The sequence below is a fragment of the Drosophila busckii genome, chromosome 3R (genome assembly GCF_011750605.1).
Source record: "Drosophila busckii strain San Diego stock center, stock number 13000-0081.31 chromosome 3R, ASM1175060v1, whole genome shotgun sequence".
NCBI classification, from domain to species: Eukaryota; Metazoa; Arthropoda; class Insecta; order Diptera; family Drosophilidae; genus Drosophila; species Drosophila busckii.
In genome coordinates this window covers 1,049,004-1,061,351 of record NC_046607.1, presented here as the reverse complement: position 1 = coordinate 1,061,351, position 12,348 = coordinate 1,049,004, and positions in this window count along the sequence as shown.

Genomic DNA, 12,348 nt, shown 5'->3' with positions numbered 1-12,348 from the left:
AGAACAATGCTATACACACACATATATATCTATATATGACAAGAGCTGCAATATTAGATAACAACTATGTCTATCAATGACAGCCAGCGGAAAGAAATTGACTTTGCTTGTTATTTGTAGGCCACAGAAAAAATAAATGAAAATCATTCGATTGCAATGTGGCATGTCAAATGCAATGAACTCTCCTAAGAAACAGGCAACTAAGCAAGTGAATACATTGTTCATTTCATAGATAAATTGTAATCAAGTGACACGAATATCGGAGTGTAGGCGTTACCTGCCGTCGGTTTAGGCAATTTTGCAGTTGGTGGAGCTGGAATCTGCATGATTGGCATTATATTCAAAAATGAGTGCAATATTGGATAAATACCTTCGGAACAATTCAATTCAATCTTAGAGCAATCGGTGCGATTGGAGTGGTTTGAAAAAAGTACAAACCTTCAGGCTTAGTAAATACCTAATAGTAGTTAGGAATCCGGAGATCCGGAACGTGAATACTATTTAAGAATTATTTGAATATAAAGTTGCAACTATCAAATTACATTACAATAGACTCTAGCAATTTAGTTCTTGTTAGATGCAAATGTTATTTAACCTACAGCTATATTGGTATGAATATATTCATGACTCAACTGACTAAACAAACCAAACTATTTTTTTTTTTTTTGAGCGTCGTTACAATTCTATGCAAATAGTATTTTAGTTTACACCCAAAGTTTGTCGTATGAGTAATGTGCAATTCGAACACTAAAAGGGAATAAAGTGGATACACCCATTGTAATTTGGAGTACGTATAATGTTAATAAAAGTAAAGTTCGTACGTAAATTTAGTTTTTCACTTTTTTATGTTTTTGGTGGCTTGCAACAACCGGATGCATAAATAAGTGAGCAACGCGGTTTTTTTTCTTCTGAATTTCCGTCCGTTTTACGTGAAAATATAAAAAATCGTGCACAGTTCTTAATTTGATTTTTTTCGTGGGCTGACTTTTAAAAGAGATTCCACGAAGGCTATTATGTAAATTTATGGAATGACACTGAACAGAGAAAAAGTGAGCAAAGGTCAAGAGATCAAGGTGAAGAGAAGAATATTTAAAAAAAATAACATAACATACGGAATATAGATCTGTAATCTGATATGTATTCAAAATTTAATTTAACTTTTAGTTCTGTTAACTGCAGATTCCATCAAATCTATTTCTGAGTATGTCTCTCTGTCTGTCTGTCTGTCTGACTGACTGCTAATCATAATTGAAATCTTCTTGGGCATTATGCAATATATTTTTGCACATATTGCTCAACTTAACTGTTAACTCTCAGTCTCACTGTCTCTTTCTAACTGACTCTTGCTGTCAAAACATACGAAAATAAAAAAATTTTGAATATTGCCACCGCCACCCGCTATGGAGCCGGAGCCACCTCCTCCTCTCGCACAGCTGGTCAACGCTCTATAAAGCTTTAAACGCTATACACGGAGCCAGCGACGGGTACGAAACCAGTTTCAGTTTAGTTTGGCTTGGCTTGGGTTTGGGTTTCCCTTCAAGACAATAGAACTGCGTTGATTGTCTTTTGTGGTTTTTATTTGTTTCTACACAAACACACGCGCGAGCATGTATTGTGCATACATGTGAGTGCTTGTGAGCGGCACTGCAGGCCCCAAAGATATCTGTATGTGTATAGAATTTTTTTTAGTGAATGTGCATTTGCTTTTAGTTTTGTTTTTTGGTTTTCGTATTGAACGTTTCATTGGCTTGCGGGTAGTGCAATGCAATATATTTTTGGGTTGCATTGGGCATCGTTGATAAATATGGCATAAATCAAATGATTTGCAGCCAGCTAGAAGTGTATAGCATTTAGACAAGTTGTAATGGACAAATGAACGGTGACAAACTGCCAGCAAATGGCTGCATCAAATACTAAATGCAATTAGTTCGGCTCCAATTCATAAAATCAAATTGCATAAATGTTGTGTGTTAGCTGACAATTTTGCGGCAGCTGCCTCAGCATTTGCCGTGGCATGTGGCAAATATTTTTCACCATTTAGCTGTCAATAAGAAACCCTTGAAATTTCACTTACCCAACAAAACCGTGAGCAGCGTCCAATTAAACTAGTGCACAAAACGGCAGCAGCTCCAGCAGCAGCTCAACTCAACGAGTTTCACTTTCACATAATTGCTAAATAATTAGATCCCAGCACCATAATGCAGCAGCAGCTGCCAGTTCCCCAACATGTTTTCCACACACTTTGGTGTCCAGGATTTTGCGAGACTGAAACTGAAACAAGTTTAACAGCTGGGGCTGCCCGCCTGACTCTCTCAGTATCTGCATCTGTATCTGTATCTGCTTGTGTATGCGTGTGTGTACCGATGTGTGAAAGTAAAAAAAACTTATTGTAACGTGTTAAGTTAACAATAAAGCAGGCCAAACTACTTACTCTTATGTTAAGCATTCGCTTTGCTTGTGGTTAATTGAATTATGATGTATTTATAGCTTAACTGTTCGAGAGTTATGTTTCAATAAGTTTATGTATGTAAGTAGATCGTTTTTGCTTTATAAAACTTTGAATATCGAATGTTATACTGATCAGGTTTGAGCACATATAGCTGCGCTATTTTCGCAGGTCCAATTTATGTTGATCACATTAGCATAAGGTATGGCTTCCATTTAGTTTCAACCTCTATTTTTAAGAAATTGTTGCCCCGGATCAGTTTAAAAAATCCGTTGGAAAACACTCGTGTTATCGATGGATCCTTTAATCAACTGGGGTGGGGATTAGTTTACATATAATTTTTGTATTCCTGAATAAAGAATTTTAGGATTTATTATACACTTTGAAAATTGGAGAAGGTTATTATAAAGTTGTGCAAATGTATGTAACAGGGGAAGGAGGCGTGGCAGAGCCCACAAAGTATACATATATATTCTTGATCAGCAGGACAAACTGAGTCGATATAGCCATGTCTGTCTGTCCGTCTGAATGCTTGAGCGACTGTTTCTCAGCAACTATAAGAGCTAGAGCAACCAAATTTTGTATATAGGTGCTTCTATATCCAAACCCGAACGCTTTTATTTTTTTTTATTTCCACCGCCTCCCCCGCAATTCGAAAAAAAACGATATTAAGTAATAAAAAAATATTACATAATCTGATAAATCACAAAAACGCTTGGTCATGTTTTTGACTAATGAAAATTTGAGAAACTTCCGGTAAATAACTTAGGAGTTTTTCACATTCTAATTTTCAATATAGACAGCGGGGTGCGATTTTGCTGACGCGCCATAAAAAGTCAAAGTGTATACAAAAGTTGGTTGCGCCCAACTTTAATGAGTCCACTTGTTTTTAAAGTACATTTTTGCTTACTTATTGTTCGCTTATTTTCATATCAAAGATTTTCAAAGGCTCCATTTTTCTATAAGACCAAAATAAGTTTGCTATGCTTTTCACTTCCCACGCATAAACTTAATTCTGTTTGCATTCGCAATTACTAATTCTACTTAAGCCCATCAAATTTGATGGCTCCCACTGGGAACTTCAATTCAGCTCAGTGCCGGCCAGGCTTTAATTAGAAGCTGCCACACTCCATACACACACACACATATAAATTTGTGGCATTCGCACTTAGGCCTGGCTGCTCTGGCCATTATCATTTCATTAACAGACGAGTAGACATAAAAGACAACAACTCCTCCTAACGCCTCGAAGTGTGCAGCAGCCGGCCACAAGGTTTGTCTTCATGGTATGTGAGTATTGTAATGAAAACACGTGTTGCGGCTATAAACAAATTCGTGTACCATGAAAAGTAGAGCTTAAAACAAAAGTCAAAATTTGTTTGCAACCGAGTTGCTTTAAATATGTTAAAGCAAACCGGACAGGTATTTCATTTATTATAATTTTTAAAATTTCCTTTTTAAGTCCAATGCGCTTGTAATACGGATATATAAATTTCTTAAGCCATGTCAGTCTATAAAAAAGTTTTTATGCGAAATCACGTGGCGGCATATCGCGAGCAACATTGCCACGTGCTAGACAGTTTCCGACATATTGACAATTGCAGCAGCAGCAGCGGCAGCAGCAACCTCGAATCTGCCAACACCACCCTGGCTAACCAGCAATCTAACTGTCGCTCAAGCCGGAGAGGATCCGATTGCCGTTGCCTGTTTTTAGTTAATTTCTTACATTTTGGTGGCAATTGGCAACTATAATGTAATCCACCAACTGTGTGCGTTGGCAGAAAAAATCAAAAACAAAAAGTTTCTGCTCGTATACAACTTATAACTGTCTGTTACAACAACAACAACAACAACAACAACAACAAATATAACAACAGCTGTGGCTATTGTTTTGGTACTCTGTTGATTTTAATTTTCAGCAAACTCTGGGCGTCGACACACCCACTGAGCGCCCAATGCTCTTTTGCTATATTTTTCGCATTGATTGTGTTACAATTTCAGGTTTTACTGTATTTGTTGCTGTGGGGCGACTTCTACTTCTTTTTTTTACCGGCAGCGCGGTTCACAAAACGTGTCCGTTGGCTTTGTTGTATTTGCTCCCGCTGCTGCTGCTGCTGCTGCTGCTGCTTCTGCTGTCTGCCACAAAGCGTTGGAGTTGTTTTTATCTATACCTCCGGTCGTTGGTTTGGGCTTTATATACATACCTATACACACGCACACACACACACACACACACACACACACACATACATATATACAAGTCAAGTTGGCTATGGCTTTGATTCGCTCGACTTGCCTGCCGGTCCGTCTGGGCGTCTATTTCTTTTTTAACCGGTTTATTTCTCAGGCTCTCGTTTGTTTCGTTTTCATTTCAATTTACGAGCGAAAAAAATCAAATCCAAATGACTTGAACATATTAAATGCTCTTGTTTTTATGGCTCCGTTTGTGCATTTAAAATAATCCAAGTTAGATATGATATTAGAATGACTTAAGACGTTTCAAATTCTAAACCGTTTAGTATTTTTTTTTCGTATTTTTGTATATTCAATTTTATTTTATTTGAATTTTCGGAATATAGCAACTTACCATAGGAACACAATGTATGAATATTTTTTGCAAGCTCCACATTAACTAAAATATAAAAAACACCAACAAATTTTCGATACTTCAAAAAAATGTCGCTCCTACGATAGTTATATAACTCTTGTCATAACTGCTTATAAAGCTTAGGCAGTCAACGTTTTTCATTTTAAGCTCAACGTACTCACTCTCACTTTAACATTGTCTACACATTCGCTCTCGATCATTCGTGTACGAGAAAATAAGAACAAGAAGAAGTCGTTGAGAGTAAAACCAGTTCAGATATCGGTATAAGCAGCGCAGTCAAGAAGTAAACTCTCAGTTTTACTGCACTTTAATTTGAATATTTAGCCTACTACAAACTGGCACATGAACTATTAACTGTAAATATGTTTTTTATTTGCCATGGACTTTATTTGGCAACATAAAATATGTCGCATTAAATAAATATTTTACAGAAAGCCGCAATAGCGTTTCAAAATGACTTTCATTTCCTGGTAAATAATATTTTTTCTGTCACTCTTTCACTTTTCGTGTGGGAGTTATATAAATGTGGCAGATGTTGATATTTCATTAAAAAAAATAGAGTTTACAGTTTGTATTTCAAAAGGATTTCAATAACATGTATTTAAAGATTTTATTTTATTTAGAAATTTAAGCTAAGAGGGAAACCAAGAGAAGGTTCATAAAAATGTAATTATTTTTTATTTATAGATTGATTTGTTGTTTGAAAAATATTCTATTTTATCAGTTTCGTACTATTTGCTCAGCCAAAAAGATCAGCATTAAAATACGTAATACGACATTTTCATCAAAGGTGCTTGCATTTGGTTCGCAATTTCAAAACCTTTTTTTAATTTAGATTTAAGCTGTCATGTTTTAAATTGATTGTTGTTATTTGAGTCAAAGACCTTCGCTGTGGATAGTTTGCTTGTAGTATGTTGGGGACACACCCACAATGCTTAGATACAATCAACTAAAACAAAATCAACCTTCAACTAAAACAAAATGCTTGTTGATATAAATATTATGCCAAATGCTTGAAATAAACACAAAATAATGCTTAACACAGTTTTTTTTTGTTTTTACTTTGCCATTTATCATGAAAAGTGAATCCGTTAATAGTACTCTTGTTTTCGTTGTTTCCTTTGTTTTTCATATTTGTCCGAGTTTTTTAAAGTACAAGGCGCATGACTGCATATAAACATTATTTATGTCTTAATAGATTAATTGTTAAGATTTGTAATGAGAGAAATATGAGCTAATTACGTTCTTTTCGCTTTGCTCAATAAATTGTGTTCGTGCCATGCCGCAACCAACTTTTAGATACACTTTGACTAGGGCATAGCAACAAAGTGTTTTTGTTATATATTTCAGATTCATCCGTTCAATATTGTGGGCGATTTAAAAAAAATAAACCCGATTTGGCCCGGGCATACAAGCACCTACAAACGAATTTTGGTGCTCTCCCTCTTATAGTCTCTGAGTTCTTGTTGCTCATACAAACGGACGAATTGGTTATGTCGACTCAGTTTGTAAGCTTGCCACGCAACCTTCTAGCTGTTACGTACATTTGTACAATGTTTTTATAAAAATGGCACAGTGTATAAAAAATGAGTTCTATGCATTTGCCTCCGTTTGCTGTTCCGAACAAATCTAATTTTGTTTATTTTAATTTTCATTTTAAAGGCTTTAAAAACAGATAAAGTCTAGTATTGTTGCTCAATCATTTAAATCCGAGTGTCTAGAGAATGGTATAACGCCAGTGGCAGCTTTTTTTCCAGCGCCATTTGCAAATGTCAAAGGGTCGCATACTTAATATTTCATGAATCTATTTGTGACTCTGTTTTCATGGCGACAAAATTGAATTTTTCACTTGGCGTGCTTTAGATTTGTTGCTAGCCTCTATGACTATTTCATCAATATGCAAAACAACATTGACGTAATGCACATAAAGAAATACTTTTTGCATTTCGTTTTTGTTGTTATTGTTTCATTGGCTACCATTAGCGCAGCAACAACGAGGCCACTGCAAATCTTACCTGAGTTGCCGTGAATTAGAAATTAGAAAACTGTGCCAGCACACGAAAAATTATGAAGCACATTGGGACGCAGACTACGACTGCGACACCGGCACCGGCACCGGCACCGACACCGACGCTGCTGCCCGCCACTCAGCATGAAATTAGAAACAGACTTTTGGCGACTGCCCTGGTGCCCTGCCATGCCTTGGCCTGGCCTGACCTCTGGTCTGGTCTGGCCTGCTTTTTGCATAACACAAAATCAATTACAAATTTAATTAAATATGTAAAGCTCAGCAACAACAGCAGCCGCAGCAGCAACAACAACAACAACAACAAGAACAACAGCAACAGCAATGTAAGAGAAAAGCTCAATCAGCTAAATGTCCCAAGCGGCGCCTTTGGCTTAATAGCAGACACAGCAGGTACAAGAAAATGGCAGAAGGTTGTCATTTGAGAGCGGGTGGAGCCATAAAAATGTGGCATTTAGAAATCCACCTTCAGGGAGTTATATATCTTTAAGTAATTTGATTTATATTAAATATGATTTTAGCAACTTGAATTATGTGTACTTCAACTAAAACCTGTACCAAGATGTACTTATGTTAGGCGAAATCATAAATTAAAGATGAATACAAATCTTATGAAGACTTTTGGACAGAAGCCTTAATTAAATTGGTTGTCCATTGCATCTGCTCTCTATAGGCGTCCGGCCTAATCTTGTCCAGATATTGTGCATCTTTAATGATCAAGCCGGAGGAGGAAGCCAAGCTAAATGCACATGTGGTTGCCAAATACGTTTGGCATATCGGCAAATATACAACTGGCATGCGTCAGCTGGCATTGCATTTTGGTCAATTTGCATTTGCATAACGTTTGATTGGTTTATGCCACATTCTGAAGCACTTAACTTTGGCAGCACTCTGACGCAACTGTCATGGGCGACAGCGAAGTGAGTGAACTGAATTTTCAGTTCAGTTCAGTTCAGCTCAGCTCAATTTAGTTGAGTTCAGTTGTCCGTTTTCCTAAAACGTTTGGTGGGGTGGCGGGGGCAAGCAGTTAATTTAGCAAAGTGCCTCGCCCCTTGAACTCCACCATTCGCACCGCTTAATTAATTTTTGTGTTTATTTTCGATTTCATTGCAGGTATGTGCCTAGAAACGCCAGCAGTGCTGCTATTGCTGCTAATATCGATTAAGGTCACAGTGCGTATACGTCACGTTCTACCACCTCACGAATTCGCATTCGAGCAACAGTTATGTTTGCTTTGCAATAACAAACAACTTGAAATCATTAATGACTCTTTTACAAAATATACAATATCTTTATAAATGCAGGCTTTGTAGGTTTTCATTCATTTTAATAAAACAAATTTTAATGTTGTAACCTAGATGTAGTAGTCAATAAACTCATTTCATATACAATGGCATGTGGGGGTAAATTACTTGACTGGCAAAAACATGAAATGCTTGCTGCAAGATTTTTCTGTCTTAAGTTTTTTTCAAGTTTTGCTTTTGGCTCAAATGTTTGCTTCTGTTTCTCTGACAAAGCAGACAAAATTTATGCAGGCAATGGCAAAACAACAGTGGGTGGCAAGCTAAGATGTTTTGTGTCTTAGCCGTCATTCAATATTCATAAGAAATTACTTAAAGCGGCACTTGCAGTAGCCTAAATAGAAAGCTTTTGATTAAAGCTTAATTTATTAACAACAACAACAACAGTTGAAATATTTCAATATGAAGACAACAAACAGTTAATTAGGGCTGCTCCTTGTCGGCCATTAAGGCCGCCTACCTATGAAGGTAGTTAATAGCAATATTATGGCTTATAAAAACGATTCTTTTGTACACAGTTTACTCAAGTAATTTTTACGCAATCGTCATGGGCACAACGTTGACGCTGTTGACAGTTGATGGTCATCGCTGTCGCCTCATCAAACTAAAAATATTAAAGCCGACTGGCAAACAATTTAAGGTGCAAACGTGTGAATACCCAAAACGTGTATATGATGTTGTTCACTACTGCTTGATAAAACTAACGATGCTGCGGCAGCACGCCACCGACTTGAAAATTCATTAAAAGATCAAATAAATAAAAAGTAAAGAGTTGAAAAAATGTGTGAGTTTACTTATATGCGATACTTTGGTATTTGTGTTTGACAAAGTCAAATGTCTTGCAAAGTGCTCATAACTCATTTGGACGCGCTAAATAAAACACAAAATTTTCTTCTTTTTTTTTTATTACTGTTGCTAAATGTAGGTTAGGCGGACTTAGATTAATCAACATAATAATATTTTCCCACACTGCACTACTAAATGCTTCTCAGTTGCAAGCCGAGTAATTGTTACTTAAGAATTACTTGAGCTTGCAACTTGCCACTCAAGCTTGCTGCAGTCTACATGTTGCAGACAAATACCACTGACTGCCTACATGACACGACTGTTGCCGCTGAGCATTGGCTGGTGTGGAAACTTAGCAGCCGAACAGCAATTTTTCATTGTTGTAAAGTGCTCGAAATGGATTTTTACTTAGTTGCCCGCCGCATATTGCTGGCATGTCTAGCAAACATGCTTTTCGCTTTGCTGTTGTCTTGACGCCCACGTCATGCATCAGTCTTATGCGCAAAAAGTTATTTTTAATGAGTTTTTATATCTGCGTTGCAGTGCAAAAAAATAAGAATAAAAAAAATAAGCAGCTCACTTTTATTGAGCCAAGTTTGAGGCTTGCGTGTTGAACGCCTTGACGCCTTTCTAGTTTGCTATGGATTTTCCAGTTGCAAGGACACTTGAAATTAGTGTAACCTAGGAACGTTTGATGCGCCGTCAGCGCGAAAACAAATCAAAGGAGTCAGTGTGTGTGCGTGTGCGTGTGCGTGTGTGTTGTGTTCGAGAATCGTGGCCAAAAAGAATCAACAAAGGCATAAAAAGTCAACAAATAACTATAGCATGTTGATTTAACATAGTTAATGCGTATAAATGCGCTCCTCACATACACATACATAATAGCATATATGTTGCTATGAACGTATCCTGATGGCTCGCCAAATGGTGCGGGCAGTAACAACACTAGTAGTAAAAGTAGGTTCAACAATAAACAAGCTATAAAATGTTTTCCTCATGTACACGACTTGCTTGGGGATCATTTTGCTTTTTATGTCAAATAAATAACAAAAAAAGAGTGTGTCTATTAAATAAACTATAAAAGTATTCATAAGACGGAGGCAAAATCAATCTTTATTATTCATCTACTGTGCTACTCTCTCTCTCTCTCTCTCTTTCTCTCTGATGCTGCATGAAGATACTAGCTGCTTGAGTTTAGCAAACTAATTTTCTATTTATTTAACAAACATATATTTTCAAAACATTTTTGTTTCGCATTTAAATACTTGCCCATGTAGAGCAAAAATTGATGTAGCAAAGATGTGTATGTGGCTCCTGAATAATATTCAATAAGCAGACTTATTGTTAGATGCGTGCTTTTACCTGAACCTCTTTACATTCACCTTTGTCACCTCTCTGATGATCAGCTTGTTTCTTTAAAAGAAAAATGTTATGCTGAGCATTTGAACTATTTTAAGTTGGCGCCACAGGCGCTATCCTTTTGCCAGTTTGCTCATTGGCAGGCCTACGAGCCGATTGAGGGTCCTAAGCAAGTTTGTTGCTTTCTGCTTCGTGCTTTGATTGATTTCGTTTACTCTTGAGAACGTGGCCCACAGTGTTGTCTTGTCGTGTGTTGTGTTGTGTTGTGTTGTGTTGTGATAACACGAACTTTCTGATTTGACAAAGTTTTCAGTTGTTGGAGTTGGGAGCATTAATTTCAATTCTGCTCTGAGAGCCAGAGGTCGAACGCTTAACCTTCAAAGTGCTGACAGTAGAAAATTCATCTAGTACTTATCTATGCCAATAACTTGGCATATAAAAGTCAAGAGAGGCTACCAATGGGCCGTTGCTTGGGTTTGCCATAATAAAAGTCAACAGTGTACATCGGAAGGAAACTAAAATCAACGTCAAACACAGACGAGCCCCATTAATTTTTATTGCTCACGAAAAGCCGTAAGAAGCAGAAAGAAAAAATTTGAATAAAAATTAGCAGGCATACATTTAGGCGCGCCAGCCATAAATCTCATAAATACCAGGCAGCAACTGTTACGAATAGATGCCGAAAACGAAACCAAAAAAACCAAACTTCAAGGTAAAAGCCACCAAAAGCCAAACGCCAAGTACTCTGTATGTGTGTGTGTGTGTCTGTGTGTGTCGCCATTTTGTTCACAGTTTGGTTTTTCTTGGCTTGAGCTTTAAATACTCCTCGTTAGAGCTTCAATTGAGCTTGTCAAAAAGTTCATTAGTGGGAATGAGCCTTAAATAAATGTTTCATACATGGACATTTCATTTTATTTCGTTGTTTATCTGTAGGCTTGGAACCGACAAACAAATAAATTTCCACAGCTCTTCTTCTAAAATAGGTCCAGACTTATTGGCGTCGCTCATTTTTGTTGTGTATTGTACTCGTGCTTACATAGAAGCTCCATAAAGCGAAACTTTAGTTTTAGTTATTGCCATTGGCAGACGCTAAGGTTCTCTTTGATTACTGAGGGTTGATTTTTATTTTTACTATTTCATCTTTTTATGTATTTTTATTGTTGTTGCGGTTGTTGCATAAGTTCTGCCTAAGCCGCTGCTGAGAATTCTGCTTTAGTAGCTGACAGTGACGTCAGCTGGTCTGCCCGGGGCTTTATCTGGATGTCTTCAACTGATCAACGTAGGCTGTGCTCAGGCTCAGAGCCTTTTGGGAAGCATACAAAAGGCGAAGACTGCTTATTTATAAGTATGTTGGGTATTATGTGGTACTTAGGCTGCTTATTGGGATTTGCTTCGCGTGGCGTGCCGTGTTGTCGTTCATTTCAGGTGGCGTCTGCTGTATTTTGTTTTTACAGCGACTGCGACTGCGACTTATAATTAAAACTTATGGTTGTGCGTGTGGCAACAGTTAGCTTATAAGACGGCTTAAGCTCAGGGCTACTGCTATTCCCCAAGATGTGGGCATATTTTTTGGCGAGCGAAATAAGCACAGGCATAACAAGCTAAAAAACACACGTTGTTTTTTATGCGTTCACGCATCAGGCAATGCACATAACGCTTATTGAGCTTGCCATTGCTTGTTCAAGCATATTCCACTTGATTGATTTTGTTATAAAATTAAAAATAAATACGAATGGCAACATAAATTTTATGTGCGTTCATTGCGCATTTGCATTTGCCACAACATTATTACATGCATACATATGTGTGTGTGTGCGTGTGG